We start from the raw sequence: 24,191 nt of genomic DNA, 5'->3' as shown, positions 1-24,191 counted from the left end.
CTTCAGGATCTTATCTTGTGTATTATATTTCTGTTTTCTCCCATAATCCCTCTTCTTTCCTTTTTTCCTCTGAATTTCCCACTGTGGGTAGCAGAACTTATCACTTCATCAGGGTAACCTACTAACTATTCACTACAGGATGGAGGGAGCAGGGCTGCCTGAGAATTAGAAAGAATATCCTGACCAAGTTGAACAGGCACCTCTGTTTCCACTCTTTGGACTCTGCCTGGAGAGGGAACAATACAAGTCTGTGCCTCCTTGCCTTAACGTTTTATAAGAGCAGATCCCCATTCCCTAAGGGGAAGTTTGGATAAGCTTTATGTCTGCTTAATTCTGGGCAAGGTGTAAAGAAGCTGCCTAGTTGTAGAGCAAAGTCATGTTCTCCCAAATCAGCTTTATCGGCAATAAACTTGATGTTTTGTACATCATCTGTCTGACCCTTGGCCTGTCTCTCAGTGGTTCCTAAATTTTGACAAAGATAAATGGAGTGTTAGGTATTAACCTATAAAACTTATATCTTTCCTTTCATTTAATGTGTCCTTGAGCCAGTCATTAATTCAGTTCTGTTCCCATGAATGTCCCAGATGCTGTGATAATATTGGAGATAAAGAAAAAACAAATGAAACATGGCCCCTGTCCTCAATGATTTCATAACTTGGCAAGGATACAGACAATTAAAAAAATTCAGAGAACCACATGTGAAGGGCTTGGAGAGACCTAAATTTTGGATGCTCAAAGCATTTCCAACTGTAATATGGCTACAAATCATCTGGAGATCTTGTTAAAATGCAGATTCTGATTTTGTAGGCTTAGGGTGAGGTGAGATTCTGCATTTTTAATGGGCTCCCATGTGATGCCTATGCTGTTGGTCCATGGACCACACTGAGTAGCAAGTAGCAAGGCTATACAAAAAATTGCACTCCCTACGAGCCAAACTGCACAGAGAAGGTGCATCCACTCAGTCCATTTTGGAGAGGCCAGGGAAGACTTCTCTGAGGATAGGACAGCTAAGCTGAATCTTCAAAGATGAGACATTTGTCAGGAAGTATCTGGAGTAAAGGAATTTCCAGTTCCACGTGAGGAACTGTGGAAGAGAGTGATGATTTTTTTGTTTTTTGTTTGTTTGTTTGTTTGTTTTGGTTGTTGCTGAACCATGAAAAGCTCCCACAAGTGTGAAATGGAACGTGTGTTGGAAAGAGGAGAAAATAAGTGATGGAATTCACTGCTAAGGATGGAGTTTCAATCTTATCCTGCAAGTGACTGGGGATATTAAAGAACTTAAAGGGAATTTTCATGATCTAATTAAAAATTTTCACAGACTTTAATTTTTAGAATAGTTTTAAATGTAAAGTAAAATTGAGAACATATTACAGAAGACTCCCATCTTTCCCTACCAATCTTCCCCGTTATTAACATATTACATTAGCATAGTACATTGGTTACAATTAATTAACCAATATGGATATATTATTATTTATTAAAATCCATACTTTATTCATATTTCCTTCATTTGTACCTAATATCCTTTTTTTTGTTCCGGGATCTTATCCAGGACACCACATTAGACTTAGTTGTCACGTCTCCTTAGGTTTCTCTCGGCTCTGGCTGTTTCTGAGACTTTCCTTATTTTTGATGACTGACAGTTTTGAGGAGTACTGGTCAGATATTTTGTAGGATGCCCCAGTATTGGGATTTACCTGGAATTCTTATCCTGATAAGCCTGGGATTATTGGTTATTGGGAGAAAGACGACAGAGGGAAAGTGCCATTTTCATCCCATAATAGTGAGGGTACATAAGCTCAACATGACTTATGACTGTTGTTATTGACCTTGAACTAGTACTTTTCAAGTTTCTCTATGGTGAAGTTACTCTTCCCCCAACCCCTCTCCAAACTGTGCTCTTTGGAAGGTAGTTACTATGCACGATTCACACTTCAGGAGTAGGAGTTATGCTCCTTGGGGACAGAGTATCTACGTAAGTTATTTGGAAATACGCTGCATAGGAGATTGGTCTCTTCTTCCCATTTACAACTTTATTCAGTCATTTCTATCAGTACCTACTCATGCATATTTATTGTACTCTTCAGAGGCTACCTTATTTTATGTACTTTACGATTCAGGGCTTATTAATTTTATTGCTCACACTGTCCAGCTTTGTTTATTGGGAACCCTTCAAGGGGCACCTATGTCTTATTGACATAACCCATCATGAGGGTGTTTACTTTTTGGTACTTTCTCATTATCTGGGACTACAAGATGCTCCAGGCTTACCTTGTATTTTCCCTGCCTCAGTTCTAGAACCAGCCATTTCTTCAAGGAGCCCAGATTCCTTCTACTGGAAGATGGTATCAGATACCAAGATTTGGTTGCTAGGGGTGTTCATTGCTCCTAGGGTGTTGTTTCTTTTAGGCTCTCTCAGCTGATAGAACAAGGAAATAACTGGGTATATATTAACCTTCATGTATACACATAGCTATAAATATTTCTGTATGTAACAATTTACGTTTGTATTAGGCTAAACATAAGTTCACACTCCTGTCTCCATCTCTAATCCGGTACCACAGGCATCATTCTAGCCTCCTCCCTGTGCTCACCTGTAAATTCTCAGTCCTACAGGGAGAAACCTTTCTCCCACTGCTTGCCATTCATTTACTTATTTGTTTAATTCTAGGGTGCATGTAGAGCAGTATCAACGTTAACCCACAGCCCATGGGAAACAACTTTATCAACTAGAGTACTGTGTTTATGAGCAGTTCCTTTGGCCTTTAGTTTTAGAAACTCTGCTCATTTCCAAAGTCACTTAGGTCAGCAACTTTTCTCCTCACCCCTATTAATGAGGGTGAGGAGGAATTATATACATTTGTAATAGATTTAGATTCTCTTGTCACATTCTGTATCTCTTATTAGGATAGCCCAGCATTCCAAATGATTTCTTTAAAATTTTCACACACTAAGGTTCACTCTTTATCTGGTAAAATTCTATGGATTTTGACAAATGCATAACATCATATATTCATCATTATGTTTTCATAAAAATAGTCTTATTGTCCTAAAAGTTTCCTGCACTTCATCCATTTAATCTTCTATCCCTCTCCCTGAGCTCCTGGCAACCACTGGTCACTTTATGGCCCTTATAGTTTTGCATTTACCATAATGTCATATAGTTGAAATCATACAGTATCTTGCCTTTTCAGACTGGCTTCTTTCCCTTAGCAATGTGCTGCTTGTCTTTTTGTAACTTGATAGCTCATTTATTTTTATTGCTGAATAACATTCCACTGTGTGGAGGTACCACAGTTTATCCATTCACTAGTTGAAAGAATCTTGGTTGCTTCCAGGTTTTGGTGATTATAATAAAGCTGCTATAAATATTCATATGCAGGATTTTGTGTGGACATAAGTTTTCAAGTCAGTTGGGTAAGTGCTTAGGAGCACAGTGGCTGGATCATATGGCAAGACTATGTTTAGCATTTAAATTTGTAAGGAACTGCCAATCTGCCTTCCAAAGTGGCAGTATTATTTCACTTTCCTACCAGCAATGAACGAGAGTTCCTATTGTTCTGCATCCTTTACAGAACTCAGTATTCATAGTTTTTGGATTTTGTATGTTATAATAAATGTGTAGTGGTATCTACCTGTTTTAATTTCCACTCCCCTAATGAGAAATGATGTTGAGCATCCTTACATATGTTTATTTTCAATCCATATATCTCCTTTGGTGAGGTGTCAGTTCAGATCTTTGCCCATTTTTTAATTGGGTTGTTCCTTCTGTTATAGTTTAGTTTTAAGAGTTCTCTATATATTTCAGATAACAGTCCTTTATCAAATAAGTCTTTTGTAAATATTTTCTTCCAGTCTGTGGCTTGTCTTTTAATTCTCTTAACTGTGTCTTTCATATATCCAAAATATTGACTTCAGTAATGTCTAATGAATCAATTTTTTCTCTCATGTATTATACCGTTGGGGTTATATCTGAAATTCTTTGCTAAGCTCAGTCACATATTTTCTCCTATGTTTTCTTCCAGAAGTTTTATAGCATTGTATTTTGTATTTAGATTTATGATCTATGTGTGTTAATTTTTGTGAAAGTTGTATGTCTTTGTCTAATTCACTTTTTCTGCGATATGAATGCCCAATTGTACCAGCATCATTTGTTGAAAACACTGTTCTTTCCCTGTTAAGTTACCCTTGTTTCTTTGTCAAAAATCAGCTAATGATATTTGAATGGGTCTATTTCTGGGTCCTCCATACTATTCTGTGGATCTTTGTATATACTCTTTCACTACTCTGTCTTGATTACTGTAGCTTTATGGTAAGTGCTAAAGTCAGGTAGTGTCAGTCCTCCAACTTTTTTCTTCTTCAGTATAGTGTTGAGTGTTCTGGATCTTTAGCCTTTCCTATAAAGTTTGAAACTAGTTTGTTGATATCCACTACATAGCTTGCTGATATTTTGACTGGGATTTTGTGGAAGCTATATATCATGTTGGGAAATATGGATATAGTAATAATATTGTGTTTTCTAATCTGCAAACATGAAATATCTCCCCATTTATTTATAGATTCTTTGATTTTTCTAATCAAAGTTTTGTAGTGTTCTGTATATTCATCCTATACATATTTTGCTAGATTTATACCTAAGTATCTTATTTTGGTGCTAAGTAATTTTTTTTAAAAGTTCAAATTCCAATTATTTATTACTAGTATATAGGAAAGCAATTGACTTTTGAACATTAGCCTTGTATCCTGCAACTTTTCTATAATCACTAGTTAGTCTCAGGAGTATTTTTGTTGATTTATTTGGGAGATTTTCTACACAAACAATCATGTCATCAGTGAACAAAGACAGTTTTAATTATTCTTTCCTAATTCACTTACCTTTTCTTTTCTTGTCTTATTGCACTACCTAGTTTTCCCAGGATGAACTTGAATGGGAGTGGTGACAGATGACACCCTTGTCTTATTCTCATAATTTAATTTTTAAATGATGAATTTCTGAGTTACATGAGAAAAGGAGTAGAAGTAGAAAGGGAGGCCGTATTGCAGTAACCTAATTAAGAAATGATTTTCAAAATTGTGGAAGGGGGAATTTAAAGGAGAAGACAGATTCAAGAAAAATGACAAATCTGTAGAACCTGGTGACTATCAGCAAGTATAACGTAGCTGGCTTGGACAATGAGGCAGTAAAGCAGCACCATTCATCAAGAGAGGAAACTCTTAGAAATAGTAAGAATTATCCTGAATGCATTTACATATATTAAACTCAATATTTATGAATCTTTATGAGGTAGATACCATTATTATTCTCAAATTATGGATGAGGAACAGAAATATGAAGAAATTAAGTAACTTACTGAAAGCTACCTAGTTGTATAGCAGGAACTAGATTTAAATCCAGACCATCTGGCCCCAGGATCAATGCTCCTAACCATATATAATTCTTATATGTATGTAATACTGGATGAAGATTCATTCAGTCTTTGGCATATATGTTCTAAGAATATGTAGGATATTTAAGTGGAAATGTACTCATTTGTTTCTTAAGCTATGCTGTTGGGACATTGTTGATCATTATAATATTCTTCATACTTTTTTGAATATCTGAAATGTTTCATAGTATAATATTCTATTCAAGATTAATGGTATGAAAGTGTTGGCTTGACTCTTCTGTAAGGTCTGACATAGCTTGCAGGTAAAATACAGTTATTGATGTTACTCCATATTTTTTTTCTATGTATGTCTGCTCTCAATCTCAGTCAGCATTGAAAACCAGGATAAAAAGCCATCCTGATGCCAGAAACTTTGAAAAAGGAGCATAATTGATGATGTCATCTTTTGTGAGGGACCAGCTCTCCTCAGAACTGAGTGAAGCAATCCCAGGAGAATCTCCCAACATTCTCTGAGTTGGGCAGAGAGACTGGAGGCAAGGGCAAGCCATGAGCAGTGGTTAGGAGCACAAGTATCATATGATGATTTTATAGTATTTATTAGTGTAGAAAAATTGTAAAGTAGATAAAAGCATAAACAAGCATGTAAATAAAAAAGAAATCATAATGCCTACACACTTAACATTTGTTGTATCTCCTTCCAATCCCTTTCTCCTACATGTATATTTAAATTATTAGTACATTAATTTACTTTTTTAAGCTTAAACTTTTAAAGCAGAGACTATACTCACCTCTGTTAAAAATGTGTATTTTCAATTTCTAACACGATGTCAGGCACATGGTAGACATGCATTAAATATTTATAGGAAAAATGAACTCTAGAAATCAATACAAATGTTTCATGTCTCATGAATTTCTATTTTGGAACATATCAATTAACTACATAAAATGACCATTTACAAAAAATTTGTCTCAAAATTGACTTTTTAATTAATATTGTTATTCCTACTTCTCTTTGTTTAATTTCATTTGCCTTACATATTTTCCCATCACTTTATTTTTAAGCCATATATTATTTTAAGTGTGTCTCTTTTTGAATAGCATATAGTACAATTTGCTTTGTGAATCTGTGAATCTTTTGTATTATAATTGAGTTCGACTCCTATTTATTGTTGTAACTGATTTGTTAGTTCTTACTTCTGCTTTCTTTCTTTTTGCTTCCTGTTTCCTTTTTTTTGTTCCCGCTCATCTGCTGATCTAGATATTGTTTCCTGTAGTTTTTCACTCTCTAGTGAGTTGAAGACATGCAACCTATTTTCATTCTACTATTATTTAGTGTTAAGGTTTAACCAGTATATTTGTACTGTAAATATGCTAGTATGCAAATATAACATATAATTTCATTGGGAAAAATCTGGGTTTTTTTCTAAGCATCAGTTCCAAGAAAGGAATAGTTCTTATTTTTCTCTCAATCATCTGATAAATTACCAGGTGCTATTTCACAGATGAAGACTTATCTTTCTCAGGTATCATGAGTATTATAAAGATATTTTGTTAGACATTAAGAGCAGTTTCCATAGCTGTGGTCAACCAGGGGACATGGAATTGTAGGGAAGTTGCAAGCTTTGTAGATATCTTCATATTATACGTCAGAGCTGTCCATGGAAGACATCGGCGGCTATGTCAGCTATAACACCATAGTTTTAACAAGGGTCTTTCAATCACAGAGATTGTTTTAACTATTTATTAACTATGTTGTGATTTTGCTCTTAGTCAGAGCACCTGCTTCAATAAATAAAACTCTCCAAATCCTTTCTAAAATGAAACTTTTTTAAGAACAGAAAAATATCTTTTTACAATTATTTTCCCACCTAATAACCTGTCTGGAAATAGGCAACATCAAAAAGAAAATCATGAAGTCCCTTTTATATAATTTTCCTGAATCCATTTCAACTCCTCAAGTGATTAGTGAGCATCTAATGCATAGGAATCATATTCCTTATCCCCAAAAGTAGGTTGAAACTTGGTGAAGATACATCTTCCAGTATTAGCTGAAAAGTAGGATGGTGTTACAATCACAAATACTTCAACATTTAAACAAGTTATAAACTATTATGGTGTAATAACATGGGAAAAATCACATCTCAATTGCTGTCCTCTCTGTCTCTTTCTCTCTCCCACCTTATGTTCATTTATTTTTATTTATTTAAAATCACTTCTACAATGTTTGCCATATGCCAGGCAATGTTCTCAGGCTTTTACAAATATTAAGTCACTTAATTCTCATAACAACCCTTAGAGGCGGATATTGACATTACACCCATCCTACAGATGAGGGGACTGAGTATTTGACTCCAGACAGGACGACCTAGAGTCTGTGGTTTTAGACATTACACTCTACCATCTCACTAGCATCCTCAGAGTTTACTGTTTGTGTTTCCACAGCTCAGATCTAGGTTAAGGTGAGTTTAAGGAGGAAGCGGGATATAGGTCAAAGAATAAAACAGATTTGCGTTTACAGCCTTGGTCTGTCCCTTACAAACTATGAAAAATATGGGTAGGCAGAATTATATCCATAAGAACATTCCAATCCTAATCTCCAGGACTGAAAATGATGAGATACCACACCCATGAATGTGTTACCATACACAGCAAGCGGGAATTTGAAATGTAATCAGGATTACTAATCAGTTGACCTTAAAATAGTGAGATTATCCTGGATTATCTAGGAGGGCCCAGTGTAATCCCAGGAGGCCTTAACAGCAGAGGCAGGAGAAGAAGTTGAAAAGATTCAAAGTACGAGAAGTACCCGATGTGCTGTTGCTGACGTGAAGATGGAGGAGGCCGGGTGTCAAACAAATGGGGACCTCAGTCCTAAAACTACAAGGAACTGAATTCTGCCAACAATGGGCCTGAGATTGGAAGCAGAGCCTACCAGAGAGCCTCCAGAAAGGAGCACAGCCTGACAAACACCTTGATTTTTAGCCTTGAAGGATTCCAAGCTGAGTAACCAGTCCTGCTGTGTTGGGCTTCTGACCAAAGAACTGTGTAATAATAAATTGGTGCTTCAAGCGACTAAGTTTGTGGAACTTTGTTACACAGCAATAACATACTAATACAGTGACCTCAGACAAGTTCCTGAACGCTGATGATTTGTTTCTTCATCTGTAAAGAGGGCTTTATGGTAGGTGTATTCTTTGAAGAATAAATGAAATCATTACATGACAGTCTGGCATAGCACTTGACACTTACTAAGAGTTCAATAAATGTGGCTGCATTTCACAGGTATAAAAAGTAGATTGTAAGAGTTAAGAGTGAAAGAGAGAAACTAAACAAGGGAAACGGCACTTTAATTGAACTTTGAGAGGTAGGCTGAGTTTTGATAGACAATCCAGATCACAATTAAACCAGTAAAGAATTGAAAGGAGAAAGCTCTCAAGTTTACCCAAATCTATCACTTGTGCAGAAGTATGAATTTGCATTTTAATAGGCAGAAGAACATTAACTGATCTCAGACTGTGGCATCTTTTGGAGGCAACTTTCAATCCTGGAAAACAAAATAGGAGCAAAAAAAAAAAAAGGAAATCAGTATAGAATATATACAGTAGTTTATAGCCCACATGTTCACACAGCCAACTGTCAGGGACAGGACCAACACAGGGTTCATTTTTATTTCAGCTCTGTACCATTTACTCTGTATGTGCAAATGAGAGCTAAAAAATGTCTGTGTGAAGCACAAGATGCACGTTCACATCTGTGATTGACACCTGGTATACGTGGTATGATAACCGTCACTTTTCTACAGAACTCAAAGGAAGTCTTGTGAAATGAAATCACTGAGATTTTAAACAGCATTAATTCAGAGATTACGGTTCTGCTGCCTTGTTGGGAAATGCCAAAAAAAAAAAAAAAAAAAGAAAAATGTAGGAGGGAAGGCAATCCTGAGAGACATGGAGGGTCTTCTTAGGTTCCTAGGACTGCGACAAAAAATTACCCCCAATTGGGTGGCTTAGAACAAAGGAAATTTATTCTCCCACAATTCTGAAGGTGAGAAGTCTGAAATCAAGGTTTTGGCAATATTGGTCTGTGCTGGAGGCTCTGAGGGAGAATCTTTCCTTACCTCTCTCCTGGCTTCTGGTGCAGCTGGCAGTCCTTGGCTTTCCTTGGCTTGTAGATACATTGCTCCAATCTCTGCCTCTGTCTTCACATGGCCTTCTCCTCTTTCCTTCTGTCTCTTATCAGGACACTAGTTATTGGATTTGGGGCCCAGCTGGGCAATCCAGGGTGATCTCATCTCAAAATCCTCAACTCAATTACACTTGCAAAGACTCTTCATCCAAATAGTCACATTCACAGGTCCTAGGGGGTAGGACTTGGGCATATCTTTCCTGGTGTTGGACACTCAAATCCTTAGATGGACTATTACCTAAAACCTAGTGAGAAATAGCAAAAACCTTCTTAAATAAATGTGGAATTATACGAGGAAAAAGAGAGCAAACCCAATGTGGCTAATTTATGGCGGTAGCATTTTAAGTTAAAAAAATTCTCTAATTTAGATTTCAGTTAAATATTAGTATAATCTTCTGCATGAAGAGAAAAGCTCATTCTTAGAAGAAGGAAGTAAAGATTAAGTCCCTGAAAAAAGTTGGGCCATTATATGCAACTAGAATTTATAAACCTCTCCTCCTACTACATTCCAGACTTGTAGATTCCAACATGAAAAATAATAAAATATTAAGAAAAAATACAATTAAAAAATACAAACTATTTCCTACCTTCATTTCAAATTTTTAAAAAATATTACCATTAGTTGGGTCCAACAATTCTAACTGGTGGTCGAGGTGATTCAGTATTTGGTTTGCCTTTTTTTTAAAAGCACATATGTTGTTTGTAGAATCATCTTTACTTAGCAAAGTTTGCATGAGAGCAAGCTAACTTCTAATTATTGTCTTGATAACTTTGTTAAAATATTTGTAATAATGTTTTGTAATGTAGAATCATATGCAAATATAAAGTGGAATTTAATTGGCCAAATCAAGTCACATGACAGCATTTAATTTTACTTGGATGGGGGACTAACCAGCATTCAGAAAGAGAAAGAGACTGGACATTTGTGAACACCCGAACTACCGTAGCTTGGAATGTCTAAAGACTTACTACAAAATGGCAAAATATCTTTTTAGTCAGATTGTGGATAAAATCCTTCCATATCTGATCAAAGGTAATTGGATATTGACAAGTAAATTCCATTTTCATCATTATCTCTGGAACAAACAAGAGAGAATTAGTCTTCCTACCAAAATTTCTTACAGAAAAGACAAAAATACTACCAATTTTGTTATTTTTCTTTCTCAACAGATAGAAGATATCCAAAACACTGATAGCATTCTGGACACTTCCAAATATTTGAGATGTCTGTGTGAAACCAACAGATTGACAGTGTATGCATGTATGTGTGTGTGCATATATGTTGTGTTGCTTATTAACATATATGTTTGCTCATATTTGAGTTCCCCTCTTTGTAGCCACATGATAAGGACTTTGCCTCCTATTCCTCTGAGGTCAGGTGTGGCCTTGTAACTTACTTCGGACCGTGACTGGTTGAAGGTGACTCATGTCACTCCTTGACAGAGCATTTAATTGCCCACAAGACACCTGACTGTTATCTTTCCCTCAGCTATGGTAACCAACCCAGTGTGCTCTGCACCGAGGGAGAAATCCATCACCCTGCCCTTCCTTATGAGGAATAATGTGGAGCAGAGCCCCTAGCAGACCAAAGTGGGCATGCAGCATTAATAAAAATAAACCTTTGAGATTTGGGGGTTACGATAGATTATGAAAATAGCCATAAATTCCTCCATCACCTTCACAATGTGAATTGTTGTTTTTCTCATCAGGGAGTACACTTTCTTTCTCCAGCCCCCAAAACTGGGCAGAGCTTGTGACTTTCTTTGATGAATAAACTGAGAAGTAACATTGAGGGAGTCCCCAACAAAGGCCTCTTGAGGCCTTGTAACTTCTGCTGGACCTCCATGCTGCCTTTGGACAACCCTGTGTAGCCAGCATCCTTCGGGAGGGACCATGTGCAGAGAGAGACCTGGCTGACAGCCAGGATCCACCTCCAGGCATGGGAATAGACATGCCTTGGACCATTCAGCCCTGGATGGGCCACAGAAGACTGAACTACATGGGTGACCCCAGGCAAAACTCACAGAAGAACTGCCAGCTGAGCCCAGTCCAAACCACTGGCCCACAGAACTGTGAGTGAATGCAGTTTTGTTGTTTTGAGCCACTAAGGTAGTGTAGTTTGTATGTGGCAATGGATAACAGATGCAGCTTAAACTAGCTTATCCTGATCAATGCGTGTGTGTAGTTATGTGTTTGCATGTAATACAAATGTGACTATATTATATATACACATACACATATGTATCATTGTGTGTGTATAGTATAAATCTGTATATACATTAAGTATATACATATACACATGTACTGATGTGTATATGTCAACATAATTTTTATCAGCAGACTGGGTCAAGAATGTGATTCAGTTTTTATTTTATAAACAAAGAAATTCATATGTTCACTGAAATTTCCCTCATTCTTATCAAGATAATCTTAGCAGATGGCTAGATTAAAGGGGTCTTAAAATTTGGATTTGAGGAAATCACCTCTAATAGTTGATTCTTCTGCAGACAAATTATATTAAAACCAGATTGTGAGGTTAGAAGATCAGTATCTTTGTTTTTCCCTCTACGCCCTGATGCATTCCAGAATACACTATGCAGTCATTGCCAGACGTGATTGAGACCACCTTCGGGGTCAGGAAAGATAGCGTCCATTCTCCTTTTGGAGTTCAGGATTACATCACTCTTAACTGACACTGCTGTGATTAGTCAAGCTGGAATCACTTGGGCTAAAATGCAGCATGGAAATCCACTGATGCTTTTAATATATTTGAAAAGTTAGTATAAAAATTATAAAAACATTTCTAAATTATCTCAACTGAGGAAGGGGATTGGTTTACAAGAGAGAACCAGAGTTCAGGCTGATTAAAGTCTTCAACTGGAAAGAATAGGATTGGTTAAAGTGGAAAGTTTTTGTTTGTTTCTTTTTAATTGAAATATAGTTGATTTACAATGTTGTGCAAGTTTCAGGTGTATAGCAAAGTGATTCAGTTTTACATATATATGTATATAGATATATATTCTTTTTTCAGATTTTTTTCTATTATAGCTTATTACAAGATATTGAGTACAGTTCCCTGTGCTAGACAGGAAGTCCTTGTTGGTTATCTATTTTATATACAGTAGTGTGTATATTTTAATCCCAAATTCCTAATTTATTCCTCCCCACCCTTCCCAATTAGTAACCATAAGTATGTTTTCTATGTCTGTGAGTCTATTTCTATTTTGTAAATAAGTTCATTTGTATCATTTTTTAGATTCCACTTATAAGTGATATCATATGATATTTGTCTTTCTCTGTCTGACTTACTTCACTTTGTATGATAGTCTCTAGGTCCATCCATGTTGCTGCAAATGGCATTATTTCATTCTCTTTTATGGCTGAGTAACATTCTTTTATATGGCTGAATAATATTCCATTGTATATATGTGTCACATCTTCTTTATCCATTCATCTGTCGATGGACACTTAGGTTGCTTCCATGTTTTAGCTATTGGAAAGGTTTTAATTAAAAAGGAAATTTGCATGAAAACTATGTATTCATTTTCTGTTGCTGCTATAGCTAATAAACATCTATTATCTTCCAGTTCTGGAGGTCAGAAGTCTAGTCCAGTGTGGGTCTCACTGGGCTCCAATCCAGGTGTCAGCAGGGTAAGTTCCCTTCTGGAGGCTCTAGGGAAGAACCTGGTCCCTTGCACATTCAGGCGTTGGCATAATTCAGTTCCTAGAGTTTGTAGGACTGAGGTCCCATTTCCTTGCCGGTTGTCAGCGGGGAGCTGCCCTTACTTCCCAGAGGCCTCTCTCAGATCTTGGCACACTCTCCCTGTCCTCCTCATGCTGCCATCTCTCTGACTCACTCCCCTGCCTTCCTCTTCCAATTTTAACTCATGCAATTAGATTGGACCCACTCAGATAATCAGGGTAATTTTCCCATCTCCAGATATGTCCCTTAATCACATCTGTAAAGTCCATTTCACCACGTAAGGTGACATATTCACAGGTTCCAGGGATCAGGACGTAGGCATTGTTGCCAAGGTTGGGGCATCATTCAGCCCCTCACAGCCTACAGAGAGGCATAGGATGATTAGAGGTGTAGGTCTTAAATACCTCATGACCACTGGGTCTCACTTCCCAGTCTAGGCAGTTTGGGGAATGGATTAGGAAATCTGGGGGATGCAGTGAATGCTAGGGCATGCTCTGTGTAAGTAAGAATGAGCTTCATGTGTAGGCCTTATTTTTTGCCAATTTGTTTAGAAATATATCAGACTTTTCCATAATACCTTTTGTTTATTCTTAAAAAGCATGTTTAACTATCTCCTTCTATGTGGGAATTCCTTTGTAGATGAATGCTTAGTGCTTTTTATTCCCCAGTCTTGAGAGACTCGCTGGTGAATTCGGGGCTCAGGGTGAATCTGAGTCTTGATGTCTGAGTCTCTTCACTGCAGAGTGAGATGACCTGAAGGACATCCTACGGTCTCCTCTCCTGACTCTGTGGGGAATGGTTCTGACCCAGACAGGTCCCCCTCTTCCACGGTAAGCATAGGTGAATGGAGAGGGCAAATAGCAAGAGAATTTATTTGAGACCATTGTTTGGATTTCGTTCAGAGGCAGGATGATAAATACAAAGGGAATCCAGTAATAAAATGAAGATCTTCTATTGGGCCTGACCCCTTATGACCTAACAAAATGTTCATATCATGTGTTTTCCCTTCTAATAGCTTTGGATTGTTGTGCCATGGAGCCATCACTAGGTATGTGCTCACTCACCAAATTCTTATACATCAGATAGACCTGACTGTGGAGCCAAATGATGTCATGTGGTTCTGTCCACTGGCCACCAGCATGGTAGCTCTCCAGGGCGCTCACAGGGATGGAAGACCTCCCAGCAGGAGGAAAGCAGTCCCATGCTACTGCCCTGGCTGATTGTTCTAAGCAGTGGAAGGTCAAGCCTGAGATCATTATTAAGGATGCAGTACTGTCATCCTTCCTGGAGGACAGCTGGTTTAGGTCTTGAGTGTTAGGCATAATTAGGGAAGTCCAGGTGGCTTTTCAGAAGCCAACCTCAGTCACTGCAGTCCCAGTGTCTTTATCAAGAAAGAAGCTCTCCTTCCCCTGGGGCAGGAGTTCAGGGTGGTCCCTGTGCCCCCACAATGGTCACCATAAGTCTGGATTCAGCTGTCCAATTTGAGAGTCCAGGGACTGGTTTTGTCAGTTTTCACAGAGATTATCAAATCTCCATGAAATCTTTGGGAGTTTGAGCCATGCAGGAAAGTTAATAGCAGGCAGATTTATTAAACTGAATGCCGATTTGCTAATTTGCCACAGGGGGTAGACTTTGCAGGCGTAAGAATACTTGTATCCAAGGCAACCTCTCCAGGAAAAACAGATGTAGACCAAGAGCAAAGGGAGCATGAGGGCTTTGTGGGATGTTGTATTCATATTGTGTCTTCTATGACTTCTGAAAACGAGGCTCTAGTGATTAGAAGACCATGTTGTGCTGTTCAGGCAGTTTTACAGTAAGTGATACCCCTCGGTTTTCCATTGCTCTGGACTCCCAGCAGGCTTGTCACGGGAAGGCATCATCTCATACTTGCCGCAATGTAGTTGAATAAGTAACAGCTTTTAAACTGGATTATCAACGAACTTTGCTACCAATCACTGCTATATCAGTAGGAAGTCATTTGAGGTAAATTAATTTGATCCGTGGGTAACTCATCCATTATTAATTGTTTACTAGATTTAATTCCAGAAAGTACAGCTACTTTCTGGAAGTAGCTGTGCACTTTGTTGCAACCCTTCGTTTCTGCAGAGCTGCTCAGCTTGTGGGTCTCAGACCAAAGTACTGGCACCACCTGGGAGCTTGACAGACATGCAGGTTCAGTCTACTGAATCAGACTCTCTGAGGAAGGAGTCCAAGAAATGGTGTTAATGAATCTTTTGGGTGATTCTTCTGTGCATCAAATGGTTAAGAGCATGGATTCTAGGGCCAGACTGCCTGGGTTTGTATTTTGGCTATTCCACTACAGGCTGGATATTCTGGGGAAATTACTTATAACCTCTCTGAGACTCAAGTTTCTCATCTGTAAAATGGGTTTAATAATGGTTCTTACCTCCCAGGGTTGTTGTGAGGGTTAACCAAGTCAGCCCAGGTAAAGTGTGTTCTGAACAGTACCTGGCAAATAGGAAGCGCATGCTAAGTGTTTGCTATTATTATTGTTTTCCTTCCAGGGCTGATAGAAAGAATATACAAATGTCTGCTTTACTGGTTCCGATTTGCTGAGAGCTCAGCCTCTGAATGGTGGTGATTGAAGGCTGAGGAGCCCCAGATATGGCACAAGGAAGAATGGGCTTTTATCTCCAAGGCTTCGACCACACCATTGAATGTATCTGATGAACATTTCTTCACCACCACTGGCCTGTTGGTTTTTAAGGTCACTTTTATCTTTGAAACTTTCTTTCTAAACATATCCCAGTCTCTTGTCCTGCTAGGGTAACATAGGCAAAGTGTAGGCCAGTGTTCAGACCAATCAGGCCAGGAATATTTGTAGTAGAAGCAAATAAAACTTTTAAGAAGAGAGAGGATCTCAGTCATCTGTTTTTCATTTCAATACTGAGAGATTGAACTTCAAGGTGAAGCCCATCACTGTAAAGATAACAGAGCTTCCAAAGCACAAGGTTAATGTTTTGGTTCTTTAAAATTGCACAAATAAGTCATGTTCATTCAAATAAAAATTAGAAAACACCAGATTAGCAAAAGGAAAAAATTCACCCATAATTCCATTGTCTGGAGAAAATACCAATTAATTTTTTAGATGTATGGTTCTGCAGGTTTGTCTGTATATATATTTTAAATTGAATTTAGATTATACTAAATTCTCTTTTTAATTGGGTTTTAAGATGTATTTGTTTTAAGATGTGGAGATCATCTTTCTTCCCACAAATACATAAAAAATACATCTACACGTGGAACAACTCTTACAGAACACCTACTGAACGCTGGCAGAAGACCTCAGACTTCCCAAAAGGTAAGAAACTCCCCACGTACCTGGGTAGGGCAAAAGAAAAAAGAATAAACAGAAACAAAAGGATAGGGACGGGACCTGCACCAGCGGGAGGGAGCTGTGAAGGAGGAAAGATTTCCACACACTAGGAAGCCCCTTCGCGGGCGGAGACTGCGGGTGGCGGAGGGGGGAACTTCGGAGCCACTGAGGAGAGCACATCAACAGGGGTGCGGAGGGCAAAGCAGAGAGATTCCCGCACAGGGGATCGGTGCCGACCAGCACTCACCAGCCCGAGAGGCTTGTCTGCTCAACCGCTGGGGCGGGCGGGGGCTGGGAGCTGAGGCTGGGGCTTCGGAGGTTGGATCCCAGGGAGAGGACTTGGGCTGGCTAAGTGAACACAGCCTGAAGGAGGCTACTGCGCCACGGCTAGCTTGGAAGGAGTCCGGGAAAAGGTCTGGAGCTGCTGAAGAGGCAAGAGACCATTGCTTCGGGGTGCACGAGGAGAGGGGATTCCTTCCCTGTCTGCCCGCAGAGGGCAGAGCACCACCCACATGAGCTCCAGAGACGGATGTGAGCCTCAGCTATCAGCGTGGACACCAGAGACGGGCATAAAACTCTAAGGCTACTGCTGCCACCACCTAGAAGCCTGTGTGCAAGCCCAGTCACTCTCCACACCTCCCCTCCACCCCAGGAGCCTGTGCAGCCCACCTCTGCCAGGGTCCTGTGATCCAGGGACAACGTCCCCGGGAGAATACATGGCGCGCCTCAGGCTGGTGCAACGTCATGCTGGCCTCTGCTGCCGCAGGCTCGCCCCACATCCATACCCCTCCCTCCCCCTGGCCTGAGTGAGCCAGAGCCCCTGAATCAGCTGCTCCTTTAACCACCTCCTGTCTCGGGAGAGAGCAGTCACTGAAGGCAGCCTACACACAGAAGTGGGGCCAAAACCAAAGCTGAACCCCAGTAGCCGTGCGAACAAAGAATAGAAAGGGAAATCTCTCCATGCAACCTCAGGGGCAGTGGGTTAAATCCACACAAACCAATTTCATATACCCTGCATCTGTGGAATACATGAATAGACAATGAAACATCCCAAATTTGAGGTGGTGGACTTTGGGAACAACTGTAGATTTGGAGTTTGCTGACTGCAAGTGATTTGTTTCTGATTTATGTTTATCATAGTTTAGTTTTTAGCAATTGTTATCATTGGTGGATTTGTTTATTGGTTTGGTAGCTCTCTTTTTTAAAAAAGTTATTTTAAATTTTATGTTAATTTTTTTTTTCCTTCTTTCTTTCTCACATTTCTTCTGAGCTGTGTGGCTGATAGAGTCTTGGTGCTATGGCCTGATGTCAGGTCTGAGCCTCTGAGGTGGGAGAGCTGAGTTCAGGACATGGACCACCAGAGACCTCCCAGCCCTATGTAATATCAATTGGGAAGAGCTCTCCCAGAGATCTCCATCTCAAAGCTAAGTCCCAGCTCTACCCAAAAGCCAGCAAGCTCCAGTCCTGGATGCCCCATGCCAAACAACTAGTAAGACAAGAACACAACCTCACCCATTAGCAGAGAGGCTGCCTAAAATCATACTAAATTCACAGACACCCCAAAACACACCACTGGATGTGACCCTGCCCACCAGAAAGACAAGATCCAGCCCCACCCACCAGATCACAGGCACCAGTCCCCTCCACCAGGAAGCCTACACTAGCCACTGAACCAAACTCACCCACTGGAGGCAGACAACAAAAACAATGGGAAATACGAACCTGCAGCCTGCAAAAAGGAGACCCCAAACACAGTAATTTAAACAAATTGAGAAGACAGAGAAATACACAGCAGATGAAGGAGCAAGGTAAAAACCCACCAGACCAAACAAATGAAGAGGAAATAGGCAGTCTACCTGAAAAAGAATTCAGAGTAATAATAGTAAAGATGATCCAAAATCTGGAAATAGAATGGAGAAAATACAAGAAATGCTTAACAAGGTCCTAGAAGAACTAAAGAACAAATGAACAATGATGAGCAACACAATAAATGAAATTAAAAATTCTCTAGAAGGAATAAATAGCAGAATAACTGAGTCAGAAGAACAGATAAGTGACCTGGAAGATAAAATAGTGGAAATAACTACCACAGAGCTGAATAAAGAAAAAACAATGAAAAGAATTGAGAACAGTCTCAGAGACATCTGGGACAACATTAAACAAAGCAACATTTGAATTATAGGAGTCCTAGAAGAAGAAGAGAAAAACAAAGGGACTGAGAAAATATTTGAAGAGATTATAGTTGAAACCTTCCCCAACATGAGAAAGGAAAAGGTCAATCAAGTCCAGAAAGAGCAGAGTCCATACAGGATAAATCCAAGGAGAAACACACCAAGACATAAATTAATCAAGCTATCAAAAATTAAATACAAAGAAAAAATATTAAAAGAAGCAAGGGAAAAACAACAAATAAGATGCAAGGGTATCACCAGAAGGTTAACAGCTGATCTTTCAGCAGAAATTCTGCAAGCCAGAAATGAGTGGCAGGACATATTTAAAGTGATGCAAGGGAAAATCCTACAACCAAGATTACTCTACCCAGCAAGGATCTCATTCAGATTCAATGGAGAAATTAAAACCTTGACAGATAAGCAAAAGTTAAGAGAATTCAGCAGCACCAAACCAGCTTTACAACAAATGCCAAAGGAACCTATCTAGGCAGGAAACACAAGTGAAGGAAAAGACCTACAAAAACAAACCCAAAACGATTAAGAAAATGGTAATGGGAACATACATATCAATAATTACCTTAAATTTAAATGGATTAAATGCTCCAACCAAACGACATAGACTGGCTGAATGGATAAAAAACAAGACCCGTATATATGCTGTCTACAAGAGACCCTCTTCAGACCTAGGGACACATACAGACTGAACGTGAGGGGATGGAAAAAGATATCCATGCAAATGGAAATCAAAAGAAAGCTGGAGTAGCAATTCTCATATCAGACAAAATACACTTTATATAAAGACTATTACAAGAGACAAAGAAGGACACTACATAATGATCAAGGATCGATCTGTGAAGAAGATATAACAATTGTAAATATTTATGCACACAACATAGGAGCACCTCAATACATAAGGCAAATGCTAACAGCCATAAAAGGATAAATCGACAATAACACACTCATAGTAGGGGACTTTAATACCCCACTTTCAATAATGGACAGATCATCCAAAATGAAAATAAATAAGGAGAGGCAAGCTTTAAATGATACCTTAAACAAGATGGACTTAATTGATATTTATAGAACATTCTATCCAAAAACAACAGAAAACACTTTCTTCTCAGGTGCTTATGGAACATTCTCCAGGATAGATCATATCTTGGGTCACAAATCAAGACTTGGTAAATTTAAGAAAATTGAAAGCGTATCAAGTATCTTTTCCAACCACATACTATGAGTCTAGATATCAATTACAGGAAAAGTACTGTAAAAATAGAAACACATGGAGGCTAAACAATACATTACTAAATAACCAAGAGATCAGTGAAGAAATCAAAGAGGAATTAAAAATATACGTAGAAACAAATGACAATGAAAACATGATGACCCAAAACCTGTGGGATGTAGCAAAAGCAGTTCTAAGAGGGAAGTTCATCACAATACAATCCTACCTCAAGAAACAAGCAAAATCTCAGATAAACAACCTAACCTTACACCTAAAGCAACTCTAGAAAGAAGAACAAAAATACACACCAAAGTTAGCAGAAGGAAAGAAATCATAAAGATCATATCAGAAATAAATGAAAAAGGAATGAAGGAAACAATAGCAAAGATCAATAAAACTAAAAACTGGCTCCTTGAGAAATTAAACAAAATTGATAAACCTTTAGCCAGACTCATCTAGAAAAAAAGGGAGAAAACTCAAATCAACAGGATTAGAGATGAAAAAGAAGTAACAACTGACACTGCAGAAATACAAAGAATCATGAGCAATTACTACAAGCAACTGTATGCCAATAAAATGAACAAACTGGAAGAAATGGACAAATTCTTAGAAAAGCACAACTTTCTGAGACTGAACCAGGAAGAAATAGAAAATATAAACAGACCAATCACAAGCACTGAAATTGAAACTGTGATTTAAAATCTTCCAACAAGCAAAGCCCAGGACCAGATGGCTTCACAGGTGAATTCTGTCAACCATTTAGAGAAGAGCTAAGACCTATCCTTCTCAAACTCTTCCAGAATATAGCAGAGTGAGGAACACTCTCAAACTCATCCTATGGTGCCACAATCACCCTGGTACCAAAACCAGGCAAAGATGTCACAAAAAAAGAACACTACACATCAATATCATTGATAAATATAGATGTAAAAATCCTCAAAAAATACTAGGAAACAGAATCCAGCACATTAAAAGGATCATACACCATGATCAAGTGAGGTTTAACATAGGAATGCAAGGATTCTTCAATATATGCAAATCAGTCAATGTAATACAGCATATTAACAAATTGAAGGAGAAAAACCATATGATCATCTCAATAGATGCAGAAAAAGCTTTCAACAAAATTCAACACCTATTTATCATAAAAACTCTCCAGAAAGTAGGCATAGAGGGAAACCTACTTCAACATAATAAAGGTCATATATGACAAACCCACAGCCAACATCATTCTCAATGGTGAAAAACTGAAACTATTTCCTCTAAGATGAGGAACAAGACAAGGTTGCCCACTCTCACCACTGTTATTCAACATAGATTTGGAAGTTTTATCCACAGCAATCAGAGAAGAAAAAGAAATGAAAGGAACCAAAATAGGAAAAGAAGTAAAACAGTCACTGTTTGCAGATGACATGATACTGTACATAGAGAATCCTAAGATGCTACCAGAAAACTACTAGAGCTAATCAATGAATTTGGTAAAGTAGCAAGACCCAAAATTAATGCACAGAAATCTCTTGCATTCCTATACACTAATCATGAAAAATCTGAACAAGAAATTAAGGAAACACTCCCATTTACCACTGCAACAAAAAGAATTAAATGCCTAGGAATAAAACTACCTAAGGAGACAAAAGACCTGTATGCAGAAAACTATAAGACACTGATGAAAGAAATTAAAGATGATACAAATAGATGGAGAGATATACCATGTTCTTGGATTGGAAGAATCAACATTGTGAAAATGATTACACTACCCAAAGCAACCTACAGATTCAGTGAAATCCTTATCAATCTACCAATGGCATTTTCCACAGAACTAATAATAACTAAATATTCACAATTTGTATGGAAATACAAAAGACCCCGAATAGCCAAACAATCTTGTGAAAGAAAAACGGAGCTGAAGGAATCAGGCTCCTGGACTTCAGACTATACTACCAAGCTACAGTAATCAAGACAGTATGGTACTGGCCCCAAAACAGAAATATAGATCAATGGAACAGGATAGAAAGCCCAGAGATAAACCCCGACACATATGGTCACCTTATTTTTGATAAAGGAGGGAAGAATATACAATGGAGAAAAGACTGCCTCTTCAATAAGTGGTGCTGGGAAAACTGGGCAGCTACATGTAAAAGATTAAAATTAGAACATTTGCCAACACCATACACAGAAATGAACTCCAAATGGATTAAAGACCTAAATGTAAGGCCAGACTCTATAAAATTCTTAGAGGATGGGCTTCCTTGGTGGCACAGTGGTTGAGAGTCCACCTTCCGATGCAGGGGACACGTGTTCGTGCCCCAGTCCAGGAAGATCTCACATGCTGCGGAGCGGCTGGACCCGTGAGCCATGGCCGCTGAGCCTGCACATCTGGAGCCTGTGCTCCACAATGGGAGAGGCCACAACAGTGAGAGGCCCACGTACAGAAAAAAAAATATATATATATAAAATTCTTAGAGGAAAACATAGGCAGAACACTCTATGACATAAATCACAGCAAGATCCTTTCTGACTCACCTCCCAGAGAATTGGAAATAAAAACAAAAATAAACAAATGGGACTTAATGAAACTTAAAAGCTTTTGCACACCAGAGGAAACCATAAACAAGATGAAAAGCCAACCCTCAGAATGGGAGAAAGCATTTGTAAATGAAGCAACTGACAAAGGCTTAATCTCCAAAATTACAAACAGCTCATGCAGCTCAATATCAAGAAAAACAAACAACTCAATCCAAAAATGGGCAGAAGAGCTAAATAGACAATTCTCCAAAGAAGATATACAGATTGCTAACAAACACATGAAAGGATGCTCAACATCACTAATCATTAGAGAAATGCAAATCAAAACTACAATGAGGTATCACCTCACACCGGTCGGAATCGCCATCAGCAAAAAATCTACAAACAGTAAATGCTGGAGAGGGTGTGGGGAAAAGGGAACACTCTTGCACTGTTGGTGGGAATGTAAATTGATACAGCCACTATGGAGAACAGTATGGATGTTCCTTAAAAAACTGAAAGTAGAGGTACCATACCACCCAGCAATCGCACTACTGAGCGTGTACCCTGAAAACACCATAATTCAAAAAGAGTCATGTACCACAATGTTCATGGAAGCACTATTTACAATAGCCAGGACATGGAAGCAACATAAGTGCCCATCGACAGATGAATGGATAAAGAAGATGTGGCACATATATACAATGGAATATTACTCAACCATAAAAAGAAACGAAATTGAGTTATTTGTAGTGTGATGGGTGGACTTAGAGTCTGTCATACAGAGTAAAGTAAGTCAGAAAGAGAAAAACAAGTACCGTATGCTAACACATGTATATGGAATCTTAAAAAAAAAAATAGGTACTGATGAACCTAGGGGCAGGACAGGAATAAAGACGCAGACACAGAGAATGGACTTGATGACATGGGGAGGGGAAGGGTAAGCTGGGATGAAGTGAGAGAGTGGCATGGACATATATACACTACCAAATGTAAAATAGATGGCTAATGGGAAGCAGCCGCGTAGCACAGGGAGATCAACTCGGTGCTTTGTGACCACCCAAAGCATTGGGATAGGGAGGGTGGGAGGGAGATGCAAGAGGGAGGGCATATGGGGATATATGTGTACATACAGATGATTCACTTTGTTATACAGCAGAAACTAACACAACATCGTAAAGCAATTATACTCCAATAAGGATGTTAAAAGAAAAAAGTTAATATGTTCAATAGTGCTAAATGTTATGGAAGGAAAGGAGACTGAAGCGGGGGGCGGGGGGCGTGAAGAGTGATGATGGTGTGGGTTTGGGAAATCAGATAAGGCCTTTTTGATGAGGTGCCATTTGACCTGAATTAAGAGAGGGCCTGAATCGTGTGGCTATAGAAGAGTGTTCCAAGCATGTTAAACTCAGGCTACCTGGATAGCGACACCTGCACACCACAGGGTCCACCTGGTATGGGGTGCACCACACCCAACAAAAATCCCTGCAAAACCAGAGGCATAAAGTCCCATTAACCCTGATGTGGCAGATCTAGAGCTTCATAGAGGAACCAGGCAACACTAGAAATGCCAGCATGGATCCATGCACTCTACACGGCCAAAGGTACATGGGCAATGCACTGCACAGGTGAAATTGTTATTTTGCTCACCCCCACCTCCGCCATTTGGTGTTCAGGG

Source organism: Lagenorhynchus albirostris, chromosome 3 (assembly GCF_949774975.1).
Source record: "Lagenorhynchus albirostris chromosome 3, mLagAlb1.1, whole genome shotgun sequence".
Classification (NCBI taxonomy): Eukaryota; Metazoa; Chordata; class Mammalia; order Artiodactyla; family Delphinidae; genus Lagenorhynchus; species Lagenorhynchus albirostris.
This window is presented reverse-complemented; position numbering follows the sequence as displayed.